This window comes from Homalodisca vitripennis, chromosome 8, assembly GCF_021130785.1.
Source record: "Homalodisca vitripennis isolate AUS2020 chromosome 8, UT_GWSS_2.1, whole genome shotgun sequence".
Lineage (NCBI taxonomy): Eukaryota > Metazoa > Arthropoda > Insecta > Hemiptera > Cicadellidae > Homalodisca > Homalodisca vitripennis.
The window spans coordinates 7,237,905-7,252,000 of record NC_060214.1 but is presented as its reverse complement, the minus strand read 5'-3'; the positions used below and the strand labels follow the sequence as shown (position 1 = coordinate 7,252,000).

General features: G+C 41.8%; 1 protein-coding gene across 2 annotated transcripts in view; it reads left to right on the top strand.

Annotated features, from left to right (window-relative positions):
- The window catches only part of LOC124367234 (protein tiptop-like), a 234,576-nt gene that overhangs the window by 205,055 nt on the left and 15,425 nt on the right, over positions 1-14,096 (top strand). The window lies entirely within an intron of this gene.

Sequence of the window (14,096 nt, the reverse complement as noted above, 5' to 3'; positions counted from 1 at the left end):
TACGCAGAAAATAGTGATCCTAGTGGTGCTCAGAGTCTCCTGCTAGGCTGATTTAGATATCTTCCTTAAGGTGGTGCTGGAAAATCAATTTTGGGATTGGAAAATTGTTTGTGTGTTCATCAACAGAGCTTCTTTTAATACAGAGAAAGGAAAAACGAACACGGAAAAGAAATCACGGGCGTTTAAAGTAGGAATTAAGGCATTTTTGTAATCAGACTCAAGTGACAACGGCTGAAGATACAATTGTGAAACGTCAACAGTGTGTAGCCCACTTGAGTTGTAACTTCAGAGAGTGACACGTTTTTTTATTTACAAGAAAACTAGCAGTTACCCGCTGCTTCGCACGCAATTTCCTGTTGTACAACAGGGACATCATGGGCATATTCTCTTTACATTTCCTACTTTTAGTATCACTTGACCAGATAAAAACAATTTTCTACTCTTTCCGTATCCAGAGAAGTTGTCTTAAAAAGCCATTAATTTAACATAAAATCTTTTCTAAATCCAAATTTAATTGAATCACCTTAAATTTGCTACAATGCTCGGATACTTCAGGCGATCAAGGTACCGGATCGATTTGTGCCAAACCCCAAGATACAATTATCCAGAATTTGTCGAACTTTGTAGAAGGAAAACCTCAAGGGTACAGAAGGCACCATCATTGCGATCTAAAATGCTGAATGCAATCCAACTAATTAGATTTGCAGGCGTCGATAAACGACACTGAATCACGGAAAACAACGGCGCGCAGCGGCGATAGAGTTTTAAAATCACATGAGCCAATTTCACAACAGCATAAACCATTCCGAGAGAGTTGGCTAATCATTTTTAGCTCCGCTGCAACGGGAAAATGAAACGAAACTGCCTGCAACATTAATATTGACGAAATTACAATTCCCCGTTGGCGGCAAATTTGACGTGTGCAAATCAGACCCTGTTTGCCGCACTTGGCCGGAATCAATTCGGTTTTGTTTGCCGCTAATTATAAAACGCTTCTTATTTGCCGTCCAATTACACGCCTATCAAACCTGGCGCGATGTTGATTCTGTTAATGTCCGGTAATCGAGCTAATTTTACCGCACTATTTAGATTTCTGCAATCGAAATTGTGCAATCGTGTGCAATTATGTAATATTGGTCGTTTAAACCCCCCCCCCTCAGCCGCGTTTCTTGGAATTTAGATGTTCTTGAAAATTTTGAACGAAGACCTAACCTAACCTAAAATAAACTAACCTAACCTAGTCTAGCCTAACGTAAATTAGAATGGGGACAATCTAGTACATTCTAATAAGCAAAATATTTTAATACAGCGTACAAAGAGCTGGTTGTACTAGTGGCCATCTTCATTTTAGCTCCGTAAGAACAGTGTTAAACCTCATTCACTTGTTTTCAGTCGTAAAATTATGGAAGATGTCTCGTTTTAAAGTTATCTCAAAATTATTAGTTTTCCAATATTTTCGTAGATTATCCATGAAAAATTCAAACTTCTTTGAACTTCATCGTATACTATCCAAAAAGTACACATATCACACAGCCAAAAAAGTTGGATGCGTAATTGCATATTTTAAATGGGATTTCTTTTTTAACGCTTATAGATGTCGATTTTTATCGTTGTTCTTATGGGGAAAACTCAAAATCGTTTCTCTGCATGAAGATGCACTATTTGTTCATCAATTGGAATTTTTGTTGCTTCTCAATAAACTTGAAATTGTTGGACGTAGATAGATACATTGGTCTCAGTCACACACGACTTGAAGTGACTATACTGACATTGTGCTGGTATCATACAAAAGCATTTTTTGGACGGTGCAGTGCTCATATTGCAGCGAAGGCGTGAAGGCGCTCAAATAGATGCGGGGTATAAATCTACTATTAATACAGTATAAACATACCACTGCAAGAATTAGTTGTCTACGAAACTGGCATGCGTGGCAGCCAAAAATAATTCAATCTAAATTTGTAATCTATGCTATTATATAAAAAAGTAATGGTCTCACTGTATGTTTATGTGTGTTACTCAATAACGTAAAAACTACTGGACTGTTGTACTGAAATTTAACATTTTACTTAGGATCCTTGATTACTATCTAACTTTTACCATGAATTTAAAGACTGTTATAAAAGTAAATTACAATGATCGAAGTAGACTTCTCAGACCTGTGTAGACCGATGTATATATTTGTTGGTCAGAGAAACAAGACGAAAAATCAACTCTGGCACGAAAAATACAAACACCAATAAATTGCAACAATTTGTTTTATATTCCCATGATAACTTTGTTTTTCAACACGAAATAGCGTGTGAGGCCGTGGGTAACTGCTAGTAATCAATAAATATCGGTGTAATTATGGAATATAACAATTGACAATAAAGTATAGACAAAGTGCTGTACCTTTTTGAACTTGTCCGGTAATGGATTTCCTTGGTGAAAATGCAGTTATCACTTAATTCTGGTAAATTTGCAATATGCACCCATCCATTGGTGAATTTGATAAGTTTGTCCTAATTAGAAAATTATTCTTCTCTCCTTACAAATTTATTTTTACTTTGTTTTACGTATTAAAAGGAAGATTGCTGTCTGTTTTACACCTTTATCAGTACAGTACTGGAAGTACTGGGGTCAAAGGTGAGATCCATGTTACATTTAAGCACGAGCTCAGTTGCTCTGCTTTAAAGCACCGACACTTCTTTTAGTTTCATCCATCAGTAACCTCAATCGCTTGCAGTGCCTCATAGAAGTTATTAAACACTTGTTAACCACCCAACCCGGTGAAGTCTCAAAGACACCGGCGGCCGGCACCAGAATAGCAGCGGGGGCGGAGCGTAAGCGCAGCACCACTGTGACGGGTCTTACTGCCAAATTCGCCGAGTCGCGGGGCGACACGACCGGACATCAATTAAGGGACGGGATCCAGATCAAAGAACGGCCCGGCGGAGCGCGGAGTCACCACCCCGATAATTATCCTCGGTAAATGAAATTCCCGAGGCGGACTGGCCTCGTATGGCACGATATTGAGCGAGCGCAGCGAATTACGAGGAGATCGTGTTGAGGAAGACGTCAGACGCGGACAGGCATGGCATCGATGTCATAGTCCGGGCGTCCGTGACGGGCCGGGAGGCGACACCGCCCCCACCTGGCGGGGGCGCGGGGAACTACGCGAGTACCCTGGTAAACACAGTACACTGTACACCACTGTGGCGTCTCTTCACTGTGGGTTTTATTTTGACACGCGAGAGCAGTAAAACTATTTCACCCGTCAGTATTATATTACAAACGTCACTGTACCATTGAGGTGAGCATAAATCAGGATACCGCATTGGAACTGGCATTTCAATTCCATTGTTTAGAAATCTTGTGTTGTATGAACATGAATCTTTTTTTTATACTTACAATTTTTATTAAGTACACGACCATTTTCCTCCTTTATGCGCCATAACACAATGCCTAAAGACGAATATCCAAAACAATTCAAATATTTTATTTGCAATCTACAATAGCATTGCATCGCTAACGTTATTAATCTAACAGTGTGTAGTGGGTACAGCGGTTATCGCAAGATAACCCAATCAAGCAACGTCGAGCGTGGCTGCTGCTTGGATGGATGACCGCTGAGCGATCCTGTCCTTGCAAGCAGCCCGCTTGCCCGGCCGTTGGTGGTGGTTCAGAAGTCACCTTTGAGCCGTTCTCCAGGTTAAGTATTAGAGAGGGCTTCTTAGCCTAAACTTCGCCTGGTAAAATAAGACAGATAAACTAAAGTTTGTACATCATCTCACATCAAGCCCACACTCAAACTTACAACATTCAAATATTCCCACCCCATTCACTCCCTGCCAATTACAACCCTCATTGGCGCTGGAGGCATTTTCTTCAGTTTGTTACAAATGCCAGAAACTCTGTAGCACTGTAAAAAGCTCTAAACGCCAAGCATTTTTCAGGCGAGTTCTTAATAACGTGGACGTTGAAGCATTTTCAAATGGGTTTGCAATCTGTTTACAAAATGTTAAAAAGTCAAATAATCGTTAGTGAATCGTAGTTATATTAAAATATTCTTTACTTAGAAATCTTTGCTGAAATGATTGGTTTTATGAACAGTTCAGGGCGATGTTTCGATGTTTATCTTTTCAAACCGATGATTACAGTTCGAAATTTGCTATCACCTTATCAACATATTTAGCGTCGGCAGGTGCAATAATTTCTCTCTCCCTCGGGGCACTCTCAAATCTTATACATATTCAGGTACCATGGCCTGGGCGAGCACGACCACTATAACAATAAGTTGACTCTGTCCGGGGGACACGCTACACCCACCTCGGTCAAATTAGAAATTTGAGAACCGATGGAGCCGGCACGGTCACGACTGACGCCCCCGCCCACACCTCTGGTTGGCACTGGATTAATACTGTAGCCGCGAGCCGTGGCCTCTTCCGGGTCGTAATCACCGTCGCCGAAATTTGGAAATCAGTTAACAGCTCGTTCTCGCTGACATCTAGATCCACTCTTCATCCCGCGTGTGTCCCGCGGCTTCAGTCACATTTCGTGGAATTGGCCTTTCCAAACGGCGAAAAGCCATCTACTTAATCTTTGTAAATCCAAACCCGAAGCATTTATCACTCATGTGCAATGTTTTTGGGTCTGCGAGAAGATTTTGGATTTTCCGAAAAACCTAAGTAGAGTGAACCTTAGTGAAAACTGAACACTTCCAGTTCTTGCTGACATCTAGATCCACTCTTCATCCTCCGTGTGATTTGCGGATTCAGTGACATTCCGTCAAATTGGGCTTTAGAAACAGTGAAAAGGTGAACAGCCCTCTCTGTTGGCATGTTCAAAAAACAAAATGAAAGTATTTGTCTTCATACGGTCTATTATGTAGCATACACTGTTTGGGAGGCTTCAGGAAGATTTGGGATTTTTCTAGAATCATAATAAAAGTAGAGTGACGATCAAAATGAACACTGGCAAATCCAACTCGAAGACAGTTAAAGTAAAGTAAGGTACTGTCAGTAGTCAAACCTAGGAGTGTTAGGAGCTCGTTTTTGACGCCATCTTGATATACTTCATCCTCTTACATTTCATGCAAATGGAATTTCAAAAAAGCGAAATAGTGAATTCATATGTCTCTAGTATTTTCAGAAGCAAATACAAATGGTTTGTGGCTTATTACGACCTATAAATACTGTTGTGAGGTTTTTAGAAAAGATTTTGGACTTTGAGTGAGGAGCAAAGTCAACACTGGCAAATTCAACCCGAAGACTGTGCCCTGCGGCACTCCTAATTTTTGGAGGCATTCTTTTCTACTGGTGTTGGTATTCGATTCCAGCGTTATATTTTGAGAAGCATAAATCAATAGTTGGGGAGCTAATTAAAAAAATTTTATGCAGAACTGTTCTTCAGAATTGTCGGACGTCTTTTACCGAACAATCCTTGCGAAAGCCCCGAAGTCCTCGAGGTCGCGTTTACCTCCAGAGCCCGGCCAGCCAAGACTCTTATCATTGGGAGACGGGTGCAAGAAGAAGAAAAAGGACCACAGGGTCGGGGTAAGGGGGGGGACATGTCGGGGAGAAAAAATGGTATCGACGCGCTGAACAATGCCCGGATCCGATAAGGTGAGGCGAGGCGAGGCGACTGGACTGCAGGCAGGAGGCTGACATAACGCACAGGGTACGAATCTTTAATTGGCACACAGACCGGTGCGACAGCCGATAAAATATATCGTCCTTGGGCAAGCCAGCGACAACACGGACTCCTAATTAATGCCACAATGCCAGACACTAATTATCCTACCTCAATACACGCGGACGCTGGAGTCCAGGACTTGTGAAATTCCTTCACAGCCCGGTTCAAACACAATTAGACCTGCTGTTCGGCCCGCGTCCGGAATCCGCGCGGAGGCTGTAGTTGACAAGTGGACTGGCTTTGGGGGCAATTTTGCATTTTTACAGTTCCACGCACTGCAAGGCTTGCAGCAGTTAGTGGATCGTCTCCTCTGATTGAAGAGGTTAGCCGTAAGTATTCCCATCCGCCAGGCTCTCAGTCCATTCTTATGCCACTGCAATTTTCCAACACTTGGAGGGTGTACAGATTGAATCTGATAACAGATGAAGCATTGTTACAGATTTGAGGTCTCCTGATCCTTAGAAGGAGCCATGATGAATGGATAGCTTAACCTTAGAGGAAACTCAGTCCTTTAACAATACGTATTGGAAATTAGCGATCTACAGTTTAACAGAATGATTTCAAAGTCACTATCTAAATAACATTCTGAATTTTTATACCTAGCTTTTAAATGTTTACATATTTGAAATAGGAAATTACATCGTTTCCAAAGTTAAATATCGACTGAAAACAATAGTTGCTACGTTACCATATTCTGTTCTGCGACAATATTTGCTTAGACTTCTTACAACGATAACTTGACTCGCTCCGAATTTTGAAAGTCAAAGAACTTAAAACCGTGTAGTTTTTAATATTTAAAAATAAATAACACCACTGTCCGTCCGTCCGATAAGTTTGGATAGGTAGGTGAAACTTACTACATAGGATTGCCATGGGTCAAACTTATATGCAAAATTAAAATTAAAATATTTTTTCATTGGTAAACACGATGAGAACGAAAATATCGCAGAGCAAACAAAGTTTTTCGGTTGGTTTGTGTTTCTAACAAGTGGTATATTAAAATTAGTTTTAAATCCGTAACTTACTTCGCTCTTCATACGTTTAAAAAGCCAAAGCATTTTACCGAGCGAAGTTAGAGCAAAGAAGCCCTCTCTAACACTTAACCTGGGGATCAACGACTTCCGAACCACTACCAATGGCCGGGCAGGCGGGCTGCTTGCAAGGACAGGATCGCTCAGCAGTCACCCATCCAAGCAGCAGCCACGCTCGACGTTACCTGATTCTGTTATCTTGCGATAACAGTCGTACCACTACACCGCGCCATTAGTTGGTTTTACTGTTGGTATGAAAAACAACGCGACATTGTACACGTGTGATGAATGCAAAGTTGCCGTTAAATAGCCTTGTAACGCGTAAAAGTGACAAGTGCACACTCTGATGAACACGTGAGATTGCAGATTCAGAATGCAATCCTTGCACACATGCCTTGCAATCATGCCTGTTGTAGAGGCCGGGTTGACTCGCCCTATTATATATCCAGCACACGGCAGTACAGAATGCCTCGCATAATTGGGCTATCCGGGGAGAGCAGCCTGCTTATTAGACTTAACATAAAATATCCCACGATCGCCATTAGTGGGAGACAAAGCGGGGAAAATATAAACAGTTGTGATAGTGGCAACACTGAATTTGGAAATTCCAAACATTCAATTACATGGTATGTTTTATAATTCCGTCTTATATGTATGGTAAAATATTAACGTATGGAAACTTATTGTGATTGATAGAACGTTATTCTTCACTCAAATTGTACAAAATAATCTCTATTTTGTTACTTAAACTCCAACAAAAAAGTATGATTATGAACTAAATATTACATACTAGTTCAGTAGCTGTATTAATTTGTATTGCCTTTTAAGGTACTAAAAACATATATTCACACTTGTTTCTACTTTCTAACAAGCATAAAATAAAGATTGAAATCATATTTAAAACTTTCAACGTTGCCAAGACAACTCTTTTATGTTTAGAATTCAACTCGCTGCGATAATTGTAACGGCAATTTGACTCCACAGATTCGTGTACTAAAGATTTTTGGCTCTTTATGAATTAGCTTTCAGAATATTTACCATAAAAAGACGTTTTATATACTTTGGAGTATAAATTAAACCTTGGCTGGGTTGGCTCAGAAAGACCGTTTGGGTATACCACAGGGTCATTGCTTAGGAACCAAAATGTTTCCTATTTAATATTTCAGAAATATCTTGTACGTCGAATGAATTAACGTGAAAACAGATCAATAGGTAAATAAGAGGTGTTAAAAGCATTATATTTATTCCATGTTGTAATTCTATGCAGTAAATTACACTGATTACCATCGATAAAGTTTCCGCCCACAACAATAGTCGACCCGTTCTCTCGGTGGCGCCTAATTCTTACCGCTGTTAACCCTTTATCGGGGCGAGCTTTTTCTTGCAGGTAATCCCGCCCCAGCATGTTAATGCCCTCTATTGGCCGTTTGACTAAGTAGGGCTCAATAGGTATCGGGATACTTTGCGTAACGGCAGTTGTGGCCGCGGTAAACCTTAGTCGCGGGCTTTGCCTAATGGCGGCTTACGCGACCATTCCAACGACACGGGCCATTATTAAAACGTCCCTTATTGTTATTGGGGGCCAGCGTTCTGGTGGTAAGCTAGCGCGGCTCACCAATTATTACTCCCGAGATAAATTTCAATAAATTCCTGGCCACATTCTCCCCCCTCTCCTCCCCTGAAGGCCTCCTCGCCGCTCACGACTTATTTAAGTTGCCAATTAAGCAGTTTTGTATTGTGCCGGCCCTGCTTTAATGATCTGGCGCCTCTGGTGTTGGGAGGTTTAATCGTTTCGTAGTTTCTGTCACCCCCATTTCCCCCCCCCCCACCTGCAGCACTTTACTCGGCGGGCTGTAGAATTTGGGTAATTTACGGGACAAAAAAGGGTAGCACACATTGTTTTTTTAGAGAACAGTTGTTGATCATTTTGAAACGGTTGAGGTCAAGTTACAGCTATCTATTAATACATCTGATTACGAGACAGTTCATTTTACATCTACTACCAAAGTTTCACTTAGTATGTTTGTAAACTGCGTATTGTAAAAAAATTAAAATTCATTAAGTGATTGGCTCACCATTTTGTATGTACATGTACTTATTCAAGTTTTGACCTATCCAAAACTGGCAGTTTTAAAAATTATAAAATATGTAAAGCAATATTGAATTACAATCAAAACCAATTATGTAGCCTACATCATTGTATGCCACTGTCTGATAATTAAGTAAACGAAAAGGAGAAAATATACCGGGAAGAAAAAAATCATTCGGTGACATTATTTATTTAATTAAAAAATACTGCTCAGAGATCATCCAAACAAGGAAATAATCATTTTTCGGTCCCAGCCTCCCAGACACCTTCATCAGAAGGAAACCGCCCGGCACCTGTAGGCGGCGCTCTACCGGAAATGACGTCATATTATCTAAGACCGGAAGCTCCCGGTGTTTACCGGAGATACCCGAGTGTGAACTCCTATTGTCTGCCCACTTCAAATATTTGGCCCAACAAATCTTAATCTCCAGATTAACTTATTTATCTTATAAACCGGTTGGGTAAACCCGGCGGCGTCGTGGCACCGGCGGAAGTATGAATGAACTTGAGGCGTGAATGGAATTATGAATGGCTCCTCGACGACAGGACCGACCGGAGTAGTACTCCCTAATCTTATCAGTGGTTCCTTCTCAACTTTTGTTGCTTCAGGGTATCGTAAACTTTAGTATAGAGGTGTTATGAGAATGACGAACAACTAGAGTAGCCCGTACCAAAATAGCCCGGTGACGTTTGAGGCGGTGTTGCCATATCGTTGCTGACCACCAGCTGTTTTCCTGATGTTGAGGCGGGTCTGTAATTTTTAAACGTAAAACTGGCAACTGGGAGAACCTGGGGTGCTGTAACTTAGCAACTATGAGACATTTTTGTGAGGGCCGTTCTTGTATGTTTTTGTACATTACTTTCTGGTATTTCGAATTTTGCTTTATAAAAATAATATGTACGCGTATTTTGTACAAATTTATAATTTACATCGTTTCCAACCTAAGAAATGGGCAATACATTCAAATTTTGCAAGGCATGACATGTTCTATTTCTGCGAGTTGATTAATAAAGTTAAATCAATTGACAAATTAATGTACAGTAGGGGTAGTTTTCCCGCGAGAATATTTATGTTGTTGAACAAAATTTCTGGTACCATCAACAAAACGTCATTATTGTAAAAACATTCAGCTAATTCCGTAGTCAGTTTCATGAGAGAAGACAAAGCAAACGAATGGACACTCCCAGGCCGTTAGATTCCCGGGAGTCGGGGGAAGTCCCGGCGTAGGAAGCAAGGAGCTGCGTGCCTCCCCGCAATTAATTAAGGAGTCGCCACTTATCACCCGGGAGGCGAAGACATTGACGGACGTCGAGGTCTGGAGTGGCTGGAGGCTCCAGGGCCGGTCCGAAGAAGCTATCCGGCGAGCAAAAAGTCGCATCAGAATCACATTCTGTATGATATTGTCTGGTGGCACGACAGGACAGTGGCGATCCAGAAAAGGAACGAATCCTGCTCCTGCTCCTGCACCGGAGTCGCGGATTCTTCACTCCTCCCCCCTCCTGGGAGGGCGTTCCACCCAGGAGACACACTGCTGCATCTCAACAATGGTTGCATAAATCAATGCAATTAGAGACCCGGCCTTACGGTGGCTGCTGCACAGAATGCACGGTCAGTTCTGTTTGTTTGTGTTCCTTCGCCTCCACTCCTCCGCCTCCCATTGGCCGAGGTTTTTCTCTTGTTTAACGTCCCTTTACAAGATGGAGGCTCCGATCGGATCGTTCGACATTTTGTCCTGCCGTCGCTTCCAGCTGCGCGTACCTCCGCGGACACGTTCCGTGCAGTTGTACAGCGTGATGTAGCGTACTCCAGTGGAGTAAAAGTCACCCACAAAAGGAATTTGCTCTAATAAAGGAAAACAAACGGCGAGCAATCTCCTTTGAAACGCCTCCTTCAAAGTTCGCGAGTCCGGACTTTGACGTGAACACAAGAGGAGGAAACGACTGAAGCAACAAAGCGGGCGGTAGCGGTAGCGGTAGCAGAGGTGGATGTATGACCGCGGTTAATTAAGGAGCGGTATCAGGTGCGGGAGAGGTGCAGTGTCACCGGCACAACGGGCGGGAAGGGTTTATCAACAAATGAAATCAGAAGACGTCATTTTGAAGACTGCGGAAAACAATGATGTCTTTTGACGACTCTCGCCAACTCCGTAATTTATCACTTTTAATCATCACCGAACAATGGCCGCCCTGCCCTTTGTCTACAAACTTGGGTAATGAACTTTTGATTTGATTGACATTGCCGAAATACGCGCCCTTTTCAACTTCCCCAGTCGGACGGATCGGTAAGAGGACGGCTTCGAACGTGTTTAGTCTGTTGGGATTATATGCTTGTTCACTAAGACATGTGTAAACTCCAAATAACGACGATTATTCTGAATTTTGTTGATGTCCTAATAAACGGAGATTTTATTTACAAGTCCGTTATATATACCACTGCAATTTCAGCATGAGAAAGTAATCTCTAAGAAAATATGTAACTTACGATTATGAATGTATTCAACACACAAAATATGTAGTGTACTAGTAGAAAGCTCGTCATTTTGCAGTATTTTCTCAATTTGAACTCATAAATTATGTTCATAGTCATCTGACAAGTAGGCAAGACCAATTAATTTTTCGCTATTTACATTTTCCTAGTTTATATTTTAATTTTGGAACAAGCATTACTATTACTATTTAATAGTTAGTATATATGGATAACAGGATTTTGAAGTTTTTATAAGTAGTAATTATTTTTAGTGCGTGCTTAACTTAGTCTTACATGTCTGATACATGAGGAAGAGGATAGATTTCATTCCTCGAAACGTTATTTCTTCATATCAGCCTTCGTCTAAAAAACCTTTCTCCAAGAGATTGGACATATGATGCTAATATTCGTCATCATTAATGCTTTAGATGAGTCACTTCCAAAAAATTCAACATAAATGCTTTGCAAATTGGTAAATGATTCAGTCCAACAAGATGGTTTGGATGTATGTTCTGAAACAAAATTTTAATTGGTTTGCTTCCATCTAAGAGTTTGGAACTGCCTAGGGAAATACTTGGTGATGTGAGTCTCATCAGTTTATCATAGGCCATCATTAAAACCCTTTCCAAGTCGTATCCAGCCATTTGTAAACAGCCCCATTTCGACCGCTCTCGACGACAAAGCAGCCATTATCAGATGCAGAGAGACTCGGGGCTAACCACTACCAGGCGGAATGCTGCCTCTGTAATCTATCGCATTAACAATGGAGGTAAATTGAAAGTCGAACGGCGCAGTGGAGGCAAGAGAGCGGGGCTGTGATCCCCGATAATGTCCCCGACTCCATGCTAAATCTGCAGTCAGATGTCTCGCTGGATAGCGGGGTTCGGTATTTGTCCGGCGATACGGATTCTGCCTTTGCCGCAAACGCTAGGATGCAATATTTCTAATGGTGGCAGGAATCCGGCCGCGGGCTCCTAGCACCTCGTAAATTCCTGAGAACCGATTGTTCGATTCTGGCCAATTCCAGAACTCAGGATTAGAGCTTTTTCCGCATGTCATGGAAGTAAACTCTTGAGTCTTTAGGAGAAGTTGCAAAAATAAAGCTTAAAATGTTGATGTTTGTCATTATTGCCATTTTTGATCAAGAGAAGTTGCTGTTTTCTTGAACATTGATGGTCTTTTCTGTCTTCAGTTGAAAATGTTCCCTTGTTGATGTAGTAAAGTCAAAGTCGTAAAACTCCAAGATCACAAACGAGAATTGGGAAACTTCAAACTTGTTCAGGGAATAGGAATGGGAAAGGCTGGACAAGTACATGAACACGGAGAAAGTAAATCCACTAACGAGTCGCCTATGTCGTATCTCCGGATTGTGCTCTAATCCAATTATAGATTTTATCCGAGCGGCCTTGAGGAGATCGAGCTCAGGGTTATCATTCCCGAAGCTCTGACGGTTAGCTGAGCACCCGGCCCGTATTTCACACTGACCGACACCTGAGTGGCTGATCCCGTGAAATAGTCCGGCAAAAGTAATTACAGTTTATAGGCACGACTACCGGTCAATCAATAAATCATCGAGATCCCGCTTTCCCATCTTTAAATCTCCCCCGGTAATTGATATTCTTGTCGTCCCGTGAGCGCTCCGGTCTTGCGTTTATGCCCGCTCGGACTGGTTCCGAAAGAGCAAACAGGCCACGTAAAATTTTGATTTATCGTTAATGCGTCCTCGGCGTTTTGGCGCACCGCTCGAGCCGCCTACCGGCGGCCTTCGACAGGTCGTTGGATCCTATATTTATCACCCGTAAAGTTTTTTCCGAGATATTTGAAGTAGGTGAGTGATAACGTGGCATCGTTTCCGAGAAGGTCACTTTCGATACGCAGTTCGAGTCCTTACCGAAATCAAAAGGCGAGATGAAAAATCCTGGGAAATTCTTCCACCCGAAGACGCGGCGACGAGATGGCAGCACGCCAAGCTTAATTACATTGATAAAAGACCGTTATTCCGCGATGTCACCTGAAACGACGCCACTGAGAAAACTTTAGACCGTCAAATTATTTCGGTTGCGATCTGTCCGACCGAGAATTGGCGACAGATTTCACCTGGCCCGTCCACAAGGGGCGAGCTCGTGCCAGCGACCTGATAGATTGGAGAAGTTAGCACATCCGCCAGTGGATTCTTCTCCATTACGTTTCTTGATTAGCGCCGACTCCGTCTCGGCTTAATATTAATTGTTTTCACCTGCTACTTCATCTATCTTTGTTTCTTTCTTCTCTGTGACTTGCTCTACTCTATTTAATCCCATCGTGGTCGACAGCTTGGTTGCGCCACGTCCCGTATAATATTGGTTCTATTTTGGGGGCGTCGACCTTAATAAGAACCCGTCGGGGGAGTTTTTCGAGAGGTTCAAGAATTAAAACAAAATTTTTGACAACGTGATATTAAGAGATGCAAATTTTATAATAATTTTCTAGTTTTTGTTTGAAGTGTATTTGTGACGATGGAAGGATTGTGAAGGAAACAGGATTTTTGCCATCGTTCACAACCACCATTTTGTGTGTCAACTCCACTAACCCTACAAATATACTTAATAAAAAAACTATACACAACACTAATCATTAAAACTAAACTATAGAATACAGGTCACAATACGTCTGCATTCGTCTACCAACCACCTACTACTGAGTTAGTGGAGTTGTCACACAACATGGTAGTTGTGATTCCTGACTTAGGCGTGTCACAACGCTTTGGTATGATTTGTTTATTTTAACCTAGTTTGTAATTATGTATTAGGTTAGTTATTTACCTGAAGAAGAGATCAGATTGCAGGTCTCGAAACGT